Raw genomic sequence first — 11,371 nt, 5'->3', positions numbered from 1 at the left:
CTCTCACAAAGCACGGGACCCCGCGCCACGGAGATCATGGTGGCAATGGGTCACGTTCATGCTATGGGACGGCGATTCTGGGCCCGGGAAACAAGCACGGACTGGTGGGACCGCATAGTGCTGCAGGTCTGGGATGAATCACAGTGGCTGTGAAACTTCAGGATGCGTAAGGGCACTTTCCTTGAACTCTGTGACTTGCTGTCCCCTGCCCTGAAGCACCAGGACACCCGGATGCGAGCAGCCCTGAGTGTGCAGAAGCGAGTGGCCATAGCCCTCTGGAAACTTGCAACGCCAGACAGCTACCAGTCAGTAGCGAACCACTTTGGCGTGGGCAAATCTACCGTGGGGGTTGCTGTGATGCAAGTAGCCCACGCAATCGTTGACCTACTGCTCTCAAAGGTAGTGACCCTGGGAAACGTCCAGGTCATCATAGATGGCTTTGGCGCGATGGGACTCCCAAACTGCGGTGGGGCTATAGATGGGACTCACATCCCTATCCTGGGACCGGCCCACCAGGCCAGCCAGTATATTAACCGAAAGGGCTACTTTTCAATGGTGCTGCAAGCACTGGTGGACCATAGGGGACGTTTTACCAACATCTACGTCGGGTGGCCGGGCAAGGTTCATGACGCGCGTGTTTTCAGGAACTCTTGTCTGTTTAGACGCCTGCAGGAAGGTAGTTTCTTCCCGGACCACAAAATAACGGTTGGGGATGTGGAGATGCCTACAGTGATCCTCGGGGACCCAGCCTACCCGCTAATGCCCTGGCTCATGAAGCCCTATACAGGCGCCCTGGACAGTGACAAAGAACTCTTCAACTACCGGCTGAGCAAGTGCAGAATGGTGGTGGAGTGTGCTTTCGGACGTCTGAAGGGGAGATGGAGGAGCTTACTGACTCGCTCGGATCTCAGCAAAACCAATATCCCCACTGTTATTGCAGCTTGCTGTGTGCTCCACAATCTCTGTGAGAGCAAGGGGGAGACCTTTATGGCAGGATGGGAGGTTGAGGCAAATCGCCTGGCTGCTGATTATACTCAGCCAGACACCCGTGCGATTAGAAGAGCCCAGCGGGAAGCGCTGTGCATCCGGGAGGCTTTGAAAGCTAGGTTCCTCAGAGAGCAGGGTAACCGATGACTGTCCAGTCTCTTTACAGAGAAGCTGAACCTGCCCCTGTTTCAGTTACTATTGACTTTTTTCAGCGGTTACGTACCCCGTTCACCAGGTTTCCCCCCTTCCAACAGACGTTTAAAAATAAAGTTATTGGAACATTTTTAATTAACAAAGTTTTCTTTACTAACGAATTTGCGTTAAAGGGTTCAAACAGGGACGCAGACTGTGGTGGGTACGGTGTGCAGTGATGTACAGACTGCTTCTACACTTCAGGAATGACAGGCTCCTGCTCCTACAGCGGTCTCTGGGGGGAGGACGGTTACAGGAGGGTTTGCAGGAAGGGGTGAGGGGTGTGTGGGAAGGGTGTGTAGGTGTAGGGGGATGATGGCTCTGGCTGGGGCTCAGGGCATCGGAGAGGCTCATGGCTAGGGTGGAGGGGCATGGTAAGGGCAGCCTGCCTTGCCATTTGTGGATGCCAGGCGCTCGGACCCTGGGGCAGCAGACACCTCCCAGAGTGACCCGGATGCCTAGTGACTGCACTCTGTGTGTGACCTGCTGTTGATCCTGCCCCCATGTCTGTACCCTGGTAATGGTGGCTGTCCTATGCAATTAACAAACCCCTATCTCCCCTTCACACAAAGTCTTCTGCAAAGAAACATGATGGAAACAGTAATTAACAGCAAACTATTTTTAATACTCAACTACACAGTTGGGGGATGAAACTGGGATTTTGGATCGGATGAGCCAGGAAGGGAAGCAATTCTCATACTTTAGGGAATGAGAGCTGTTTGTTACATGAGCGCTCTGCTGGGGTGGAGTGACAGTTTTCACGGCCCCTAGCGCCCCTCCTTCTTGTTATTTTGGGTGAGGGGGGACAGGACTTTGTGGCGGGGGAGGGCGGTTGCAGATACAGTTCAGGGGGGCTCTCTCCTCCTGCCTGCGGTCCTGCAGAACATCCACAAGGCGCCGGAGCGTGTCCGTTTGCTCCCTCATTAGGCCAAGCAGCGTTTGAGTCGCCTGCTGGTCTTCCTGCCGCCACCTGTCCTCCCGTTCGCTGTGTGAGCGCTGCTGCTGAGAGAGGGTCTCCCTCCACTGGCTCTGCTGGGCCGCCTCGGCTCTGGAGCAGGCCATCAGTTCAGCGAACATCTCGTCCCGAGTCTTTTTCTTTCGCCGCCTAATCTGCGCCAGCCTCTGTGAGGGGGATGCTGGGGCAGGTCGGGAAACAGCCGCAGCTGTGTGATGGGAAAAAGGAAGTGATTTCCTTGCAAAGATACATGTTTGCGAACACTGAACACAGTCTAGTCTGTTTCTGTGAACAAGACCATACACGGCACCTATCTCATGCGCTCTCAGGACAAGTTCGAATTTTCGGCATTCGCTTTCATTGCCTGGGGTCTTGCACTGGAGATCAGACAAGCGGGGCAGGACAGCAGAATCCATGTAGCAGCCAGGCCTGGTAAGCCGTAAACTTTAGGCTGCTTAAAAATTAATGGATAGCAGTGCCCTCCTGCTGCAGGCAATCTGGAAAGCATAAACTCTGACCCTGTTCCACCCCCTTGCGGCTGTCCCCGGGAAAGATCCCTGTATGCTTCCCCTCTGCAGCCTCCACCATGTGGCTGTTAAACGACGCTTATTGTTATGCAAAGGAAAAGTGAAGCATTCCCAATAGTAACATTACACTAATTCCCCTAATTAGATGCAGCAGTCGCCGAGCAAGATCACCCTGAGACGGGTCACTAAGAGAGACAGAGAGCGCATGCTGCGTGAAACCCTGCACAGACCAGGGCCCTATGCTGCCATGCTCGTCGAGGCAATGCTCCCATTGTACGTGAGGATAGCCTGGCGCGGAAGAGTGTGCTTCCACGGAGCACCCAATAAGGCACCTCTCCCCAGGAACCTCCTGCGGAGGCTTTTCGAGTACCTCTACGAGAGCTTCGTGGAACTCTCCCAAGAGGATTTCTGTTCTATCCCCATATGCATTGACCTTCTTTTCATATAGTTTTTATTCCTGTTTTTTAAAAAATAAATGTTTACATGTTTATTTCACTTACCGACTGATCCTTCCCCTGATTCAGAGTCCGGGTTAACAGCCGGGGAGGGTTGGTAGGGGATCTCTGTGAGGCTGATGAAGAGATCCTGGCTGTCGGGGAAAGCAGTATTGTAAGCGCTGTCGCCTGCCTCATCCTCCACAAACCCTTCCTCATCTTCCCCATCCGCGAACATCGCCGAGAAACTGGGCTCCGGAGCGTCCGTTTGCCGCTTTGATTTTTTGGTAGCCTTGTCTCAGGTCCTTGATTTTCACGCGGCACTGCGTTGCATCCCGGCTGTATCCTCTGAGTGCCATGGCTTTGGAGACCTTCTTGTAGGTCTTTGCATTCCGTTTTTTGGAGCGCAGCTCCGAAAGCACAGACTCATCACCCCACATAGCGATCAGATCCAAGACTTCCCGGTCAGTCCATGCTGGGGCCCTCTTTCTACTCTGAGATTGCATGGACCCCTCTGCTGGAGAGCTCTGCATCGTTGCCGGTGCTGCTGAGCTCGCCCTGATGTCCAACCAGGAATTGAGATTCAAACTGGCCAGACAGGAAAAGGAATTCAAATTTTCCCGGGGCTTTTCCTGTATGGCTGATCAGAACATCTGAGCTCGGACTGCTGTCCAGAGCGTCAACAGAGTGGTGCACTGTGGGATAGCTCCCGGAGCTACTAAGGTCGATTTCCGTCCACACATAGGCTAACTCGACATAGCCATGTCGAATTTAGCGCTACTCCCCTCGTCGGGGTGGAGTACCGAATTCGAACTAAAGAGCCCTCTAGGTCGAACTAATTAGCTTCCTGGTGTGGACGGTTGCACGGTTAAATCGAATTAACGCTGCTAAATTCGACATAAACTCCTAGTGTAGACCAGGCCTAAGAGACTCTGCATTTGGGAAATAAAAGTAGTTATTTTCTCCCTTTACTTTCATTTTATGATCTGTGCTGGACTTACCCCTCTCAGAAACCGCTATTATGCAGCTATTAATGAAGTCTCATATCTATATATGGACAGTGTTGAACTGCTTACAACATTACCTGAATAAGTGTTTGCCTTCCGATACTGGAAAACAAGTCAGTCAGTGATATATGCATGCATGTGAGCCAGTGGTTCTCAAACTGTGGGTCAGGACCCCAAAGTGAGTCACGACCTTGTTTTAATTGGGTCACATGGGCTGGCTTAGACTTGCTGGGTCTTAGGGCCCAAGCCCGAGCCCTACCACCTGGGGCTGAGCCCCACTGCCTGGGTCTGAAGCCTAAGGGCTTCAGTTCTGGGTGGCAGGGCTCAGGTTATAGGCCCCCCTACCCAGGTCTGATTAGGGGGGTGTCTGGCAGGCTCAGCCTTCGTTCCTCCCTCCTGGGGTTGTGTAGTAATTTTTGTTGTCAGAAGGGGGTCATGGGGCAATGAAATTTGAGAACCCCTGGATTATTCAATGGCTCATGTGGGCATCCGTGTCATGAAAGCATGATTAGGAAGGTATGATTTTTCAGCTTGAGAAGCTGTATAGATCAGTGATGATTTTTGTGTTTAGGTTTGGAGTTGACGTTCGTTTGGTGATATAACCCAAGGTATGTAGAACTTTCAGAGGATTTGCTGCATTAGTGATGTGTGAGAGAAACAATCTTCTAAGTAGATGGAGAGGATGAAAACAACGTGATTTTGTGAATTAGGATGACCCATTTTTCACTTTTATAGCAACATATTATCTGTTTTCTTCACTGTATGTGTATTGTTAGGTGTTTTTATAGAAGTCTTAATCTGCCTATATTTGAATATTTTAAGATGCATTGACATTTCTGAACAAAATGTTCTACTGTAATTAGAACAGATCATTGGGGTGGGGGTGGAGGGAAGCTCCACATAGAAACAAGGGATAGAAAATGTGCATCAGGATATGCTGGGAGAGACTATGCAGCCCTTTAGCTGATGGCACAGGAGAGTGGACAATGGAAAAAGCCCAGCATGCCTCCTGTCTACAGAAGTAAAGTTCAATAACGATCTGTCAATCCCAAGTTTTCTACCTTTTTTGTTCTGAAGAGCACCAGCATCTCCATTGCAGACAGCAAGGCACTTCACTGCAAGAAATCTCTCTTTCCAATGGGTGAAATTCAGAATATTCACCAGAAATAAAGATTGATTCTTGTGATGGGTGGGAATATGTTCTTGCAAGCTTCTCCTATGTGGCATTCAGTGTGAACTGGGACCGGCTGGGATGGTCTGATTTGATTTTCTCTGATTCTTCTCTTCTTTAAACCTTTAGAAAATAATTTGCTAACCACTGATGAGCACAACTATCTGAGCTTCAGATTATTTAATCCAAAATGGATGGTTGCTGCTGGTTATTAGAAAAAGTAACTGGCAAGATGAGACAGCCTGTAGCATGATACAATCACTATCCATTTCCGTGTGTGTGGAGGGTGTGTACTCAGACCATATATACAGTTTGCAAACAGGCTAACTAAGAGTGAGAGAATATAGCCATGTTCACACCCTACATGCTATTGTAGTAATGTTTGTACAAGACGTCTTCTGAGCTATCATTTAAAAAATCATAATATGCTGATCAGTAATATTATGGCAAAATGCATATAGAAGCATTATCAGTGAAGTTATAAACATAAGCTGAAATCATGACTAAAATATGTTTTTTTCCCAGGAAAATCTGGGGAGTGGTCAGAGCAGTTCCTCAGAGACAAAGGGCAAGTTGATGCCTCGGGCAAGTGTAAACAAGGCTGATGGGACAATTACCAGGTAAGTGGCCATTCTTTGGCAGGAAAGGAGACAGGGCAAAAAAATCGACATCTTACTAAGGAAACAGTTTCCTTTCATGTAGTCTGCTTGCCACCTTGCTCCCAGCTGGAAATGCTTCTCAAAGGGGGACAGGACTATAAAAAGGAGCAAACACCTCAAAGGACCCACCCCTCTCTCTCTCTCTCTCCATGGCCATCACATTCACTGCACCTGAGGAGACAAAGGCAACAGCCATTGGAGTTCGGGGGAGGGGTCCTGATGTAAAGGGCGTGGTCAGTCAGACTGCTGAAAGCACGTGGCGAGAGAACTTGGCTTTGAATCTTAGTCTTTATTGAGTTAGGCTGCAGTAAGCATTTTATCTTTTTCTTCTAACCATTTCTGACTTTAATGCCTCCTTCCCTGTCCTCACTTACCATCTCTCTTTGTGGTTAATACACTTGTTTTACTGTTTTATCTAATCCAGTGTGTTCAAGTTGACTTGTCCAGGTAACCCCATTTGGGATAGCAAGTTTTGTGCATAATATTCCCTTACAGGAGTATTGGACTCAATAGATCTGAACTGTCCAGGAGAGGTCTGGGCAGTACAGGACATAGTTTCTGGGAGTGTGTTGGGGTCACCCTGTGGTAATGTTTAAGGCTGGCAAGAGCCAAGACCTGGCTGGCTGCAGCACACACAGACATAGCTGGGAGTGACTTACATGCCGGAGGCTGTTTGTGAGCAGTCCAGGCTAGAGGCTACAGAAGCAAGGCAATGCAAAGGGCATCCCAGGTGACAAGGCAGGGGTGACACAGCTACTCAGAGGTCTGAATTGTACCCTGGTATGTTACACTAAGTGGGTTGTGTGCTGGGACTTTTCTTTCCTTCAGGCTGTAGAGCATCCTGCATTTTCTTTGCAGTGCTCTGCACCCTTCTATATGCCCCTTTTCTGGGCAGTAAATCACCAGTGGAACCGTATCTCCTTTTCCTACCGTCCCCTAACACAAGCTCCTGAGTACTGGCTTGCAGGGAACCTGGGCAGTGCTGTCCTGTGATCTATATTGAGTATACACCAGCTGAATGAGCTTCCTCTCTCTCTACTCCCCATATGCAGCCCACCCACTGTGAGGTCTGTGGCTATAATCTAGGGGACGTCTCCTCTTGCTAGGGTAAGTCCACACTGGTGCTGTGTTGATTTACACCTGCTGAGGATCTGGGTCTTAATCCTTTGCTTTCCTAAAAGAGGGTGGGAGTCCTCAAGGCTACACAACAGAATAATAAAAGCACATATTGAGACTGAAAAAGTGAGTTTAGTTGCCTGTCATGCACCTTAGCAAGCTGGAACAAGTTATGTATCAGCAGCCTTTACATCTGTGTGCAAAGATGTGTTTGGCTTTCTTGTAACATCAGTTGATTTGCAGAGCCAGGAAACTGCAAAGTCCCAAGTCTGATGTCGATGGTTTGCACCAAACTCCAAAACCATTCCGTGACACTGGCTGAAACAAGGTATTTCATGCGTATCGCTGATAACCTCAGCTAGAAAATTATATACATACAGTGTCTTAAATGTTAGCTAACAAGAAGTTATCTGGCTTCATGGGGTAGTGTTACAAGTAAATCAGAGATTTAAGTGGATCAGTCAGCAATTGGGGATATTAAGTGGCTTTGTGACACTTCCTGGAGGAATTTTGGTCTATGACCAATGAATGAACTTATCTATGGTGTATACATTATAATGATTTTAGTATTTCATAATGTTAAATAAACATTCCCAATATAGTTTTAAACACTAATTGCCACTACAAACACACTACATTCATTTTATGTAATTGTTTCAAAACTCAGTAGAAGAGAAATTTCCTGTCCAAGATGATGCAATACATACTGGGTAAGTAAAGGGTAGTATTGAGGTTGTGCTTTTGTCACTATAGTAAGTCAGGAAATAAGAGATCCCATAACAAATGGGGAATAGATATTTTTATTTGTATTTCCTACATGTGCATGTATTGGTTACCTGGGCCCCTGCTGTTTCAGCTGAAAATTTATTCCTTATCTCACAGCAGCCTCGGTTGCTATAGCTTGTGGCTCTGTGTTGTGTCTGATAGATAAATGACTAGGAAGCTCATGTTGGATTAGAAAGTCCAAACAAAGCCTGTGGGTTAGGACAGATACACAAAGGGTGAAGTGAATACCCAGAGATGGGCACAAGCAAGCATCACGCCATACATATACTACACCCTTAGAGCCTTTAAAAAAAAAATCAAAAGGCAGAATCTACTATAATTTTCGGCTGAGGTTTTTTTGTGTGTGAAATTACTCCTCCACCTCTCCCCCCATTCAAAAGGGCAGACTTTTAACCACTACATACATTTCTGCCTCAATCTTTTATTGGTGGTGATTGCAGAACTGGTCCTACTGAACAGTCAGTTAAACGGGAGAACGTAGTCCAGTGCCTTAATCATAAGACCACCCATTTCCTGTATGACCTTGGGCAGAGTTTAATCTCTCTCTCAATTCCTCATAGTTGAAATGTGGATAATAGTTCCTTTCTCCCTCACTTTGTTTTATCTATTCAGCATGTAAGCAGGGATTTGTACTGTAGGTAATAATCACAACAACTGAGATTAAATGAATCCAGTTGATGTGGTCCCTCTGTAACTGACAGACCTGGGCCCTCATGGCCCATAATTGCAGTTCTTTCTGGAGGTCAAACCTGATTTCCTCACCCTGCAAAATGTAAACCATACATAGGTTTATTTGTAAGGTGCCCATATGTCTCAATGATGGGTACTAACTACATGCTTAAAATAATACATGTAGTCATGTTCTGCATAGTGTGATAAGATTTGATTCTTGGACAGATCCCAGCACCTGTGTGGAACCCCACTGATTTCAGAGATTACTCAGAAGAGTAAAGTTACATGCATGCTTAAGAACTCGCAGGATCAGGGTCTTTCCTCATATGCAGAAGTGTTCCTTTGAACTGAAATGTCAGACAAGCAGGTAAATTCATACTTCAGTTTTATTATCTTTTAGGCATGGATTGAAACATTCATTTATTTTATTTTATTTTTTGCACTGGTGGTTCCTGAAACATGCCTGAAGTGAACGCTGAACAGGGAAAAATCTGTCTCCTAGGGCTGAAGAGTTAAACTGGATGGGAGATGTAGCCGAATTTCAAAAGGTGAGGTTTTTATTCCTTTTTCCCAATTGTGGGTGTAGAAAGTGAGTGATTATTTTTTAAATCTTCCTTGTTTTTTTCCAAGAAAGTGGTAAATATTTTTTCGACCCATTCCCTATACTTCTTAGTCTTGAAGGTTTCTTCTCAAAATATAGAGAATTACAATAAACTTCTGTCATTTATCACATACTTAAAGCCATTACAACTTTTTTTTCTAGTCACTCCCACTGCATTTCAGTTGGCAGTGGTGTTCTCACACCAAAATAAAAAAAAATTGTATATAAAGTACCTTTTTTTGTGTGTTCACATTTTATTTTGGAAAACAGGTGTTTAAAAATTTTAGAATTTTTTTAACAAAATTCTAAGAAAAGGAAAAAATCACAGTATTTACAGAGATAACAATGGCTTAGCCATGCAAAACAAACAACTTTGGTTTTTTCCCCACCCTTTTTACTTTGGTTTAAATGTTGACCAAGATTATTTTCCCCTTTGCCAAATAAAATATTAACAAATCAAAGTTTAGAGGCAAATAACAGGATTTCCCCCGTAATATTTTATACAGCATAGAGTTTATAGGACATTTTATGTATTTAATCCATGCCAATGCACTACAGGAAGCTTTATTAAGACATCAGTCACTACCGCCCAGACATTTAACATTTTACAAATTTACAAGTAACAGTGTTTTTTCTAAATAATGTAGAAGTGGCAAAATGTTTCCTAATTTCCATTTCTTTAATTTGTTTTTACTAACTTTTTTTGCCTAACAGTCTATAAAAACTTACTTTCCCCCTGGATCATAGATTTAAAAATGGAAATCTGATGTTCTGCTTACTCTATGTACTTATTTTCCTCTCATGATCAGAATTGTCTATTACATTCTCCCAGAAACTACACTTCTGTTTAAGAGTACTGAGATGGAACTTCTGAGTTTTTACAGTTTTCTATTGGCCATCTACCCCAAAAATGTTTCCTTTTACATCATCATTCTAAAAATTTCCTCAAGCATAAAACACGTTTATAAAGTTAAACTTGAATGTAACTAAAGATACGTAGACATTTCATTGTTACAATTATATGCACTGTTTGATAAATTATGTACCAGGTAAAAACACTAAAATTATCTCAAGGTGCATTCAATATCTGTAGCGTAGTTAACAAAAACACACAAAAAATATATATATATCCTATTTTTGTGGAAAAATGCAGCTTTGATATGACCACTGTTTTAAAAAAATCTCCAATTCTGACTGTTATCTTTTTGAAATGAAGAAAAGGTACAGTACTTTAAGGCAGTGGATAACCAAAAGGACTTAAAACGAATTCAAAATTACAGTGTTGCTCTCTATCTACAATGAGACTGAGGACAATCAATAACTTTTTTCCAAACTGCTATCAATAACAAGTGTGTTTCACTCACTCAAAAAAGAATTATTAGCAGCAATCTGTACACAGGCTAACAAGAATTTTGTGATAAATTCTTTGCTAGACTCCCGAGCTTATTTTTGGAAACTATCTATGCCTTTTTCTGGTAAGTTAGATGTTTGTTTTTACTTTCATGAACCCTTTAGTGCACTTTTGTCATAGCTAGCTCCATCCCTTGCCACTGTGATTTCAAGAATAGAAAAAGGAGCTTGCTCTAGCCTCATAACACAACCTTACATTTTAGATCTCTGCTCTACAAAAGCAGGGGTTTTACAGATAGCAATCAGAATTAGAAATGTACCTGCTCAAAGGGTGTCCTAAAAACAAATTGAAATAAAAACATTACACCATACATCAGATCAACAGCAACTCCCAGAACAAAGCCTTACAGTGTATAAAAATAGCTACGTAAAAAATTTACATAAAGGCAAACAAAAAGAACTCTTCAGTGCAGACATTTACAAAAACAAACAGAACACAACATGGTGACCTACTATCTTGGCTGATGCCAAATTAGTTTTTTTTTTAAACTTGAGATAATTGCATCTAAAATCCTTTGAAAACTTGGTAGAATGATCTGTTCAATACTTGAACCATGAATAACTGTCACTTCTTTGTATATGTTTTGAATACAATCCATGTTCATGCTTCTATACGTATTCTCTGAAAATGTGAAAAATAGTCAGTTAAACTAGGTAACTGGCAAAATTATCATAATTAGACAAGAGTTTTAATAGTCTTTATTTAACTGCAAAATAAATGTCAATGGAAAATATCATTACAAACGTAAGTTATAAATTACATCACAAAAAGATATGTCCATTGCTGATGAATCAATAAATGCATTCTCCAAATCATGAATGTAATGATAAGGAGCTCATGTTTATATAACACA

The 11,371-nt window shown here is 43.9% G+C and overlaps 1 protein-coding gene across 5 annotated transcripts in view; it reads right to left on the bottom strand.

The window, feature by feature from the left end:
* Positions 1–8,880: 8,880 nt before the first annotated feature.
* Positions 8,881–11,371, bottom strand: part of ALCAM (activated leukocyte cell adhesion molecule) — a 173,817-nt gene continuing 171,326 nt past the window's right edge. For all 5 annotated transcript variants that reach the window (XM_045001830.1, XM_045001829.1, XM_045001831.1 and 2 more), the window contains one exon: positions 8,881–11,139. The gene's annotated coding sequence lies outside the window, so the exon portion shown is untranslated. The remainder of the gene's footprint in view (positions 11,140–11,371) is intronic.

Source organism: Mauremys mutica, chromosome 1 (genome assembly GCF_020497125.1).
Source record: "Mauremys mutica isolate MM-2020 ecotype Southern chromosome 1, ASM2049712v1, whole genome shotgun sequence".
Classification (NCBI taxonomy): Eukaryota; Metazoa; Chordata; order Testudines; family Geoemydidae; genus Mauremys; species Mauremys mutica.
This window is presented reverse-complemented; position numbering and strand designations above follow the sequence as displayed.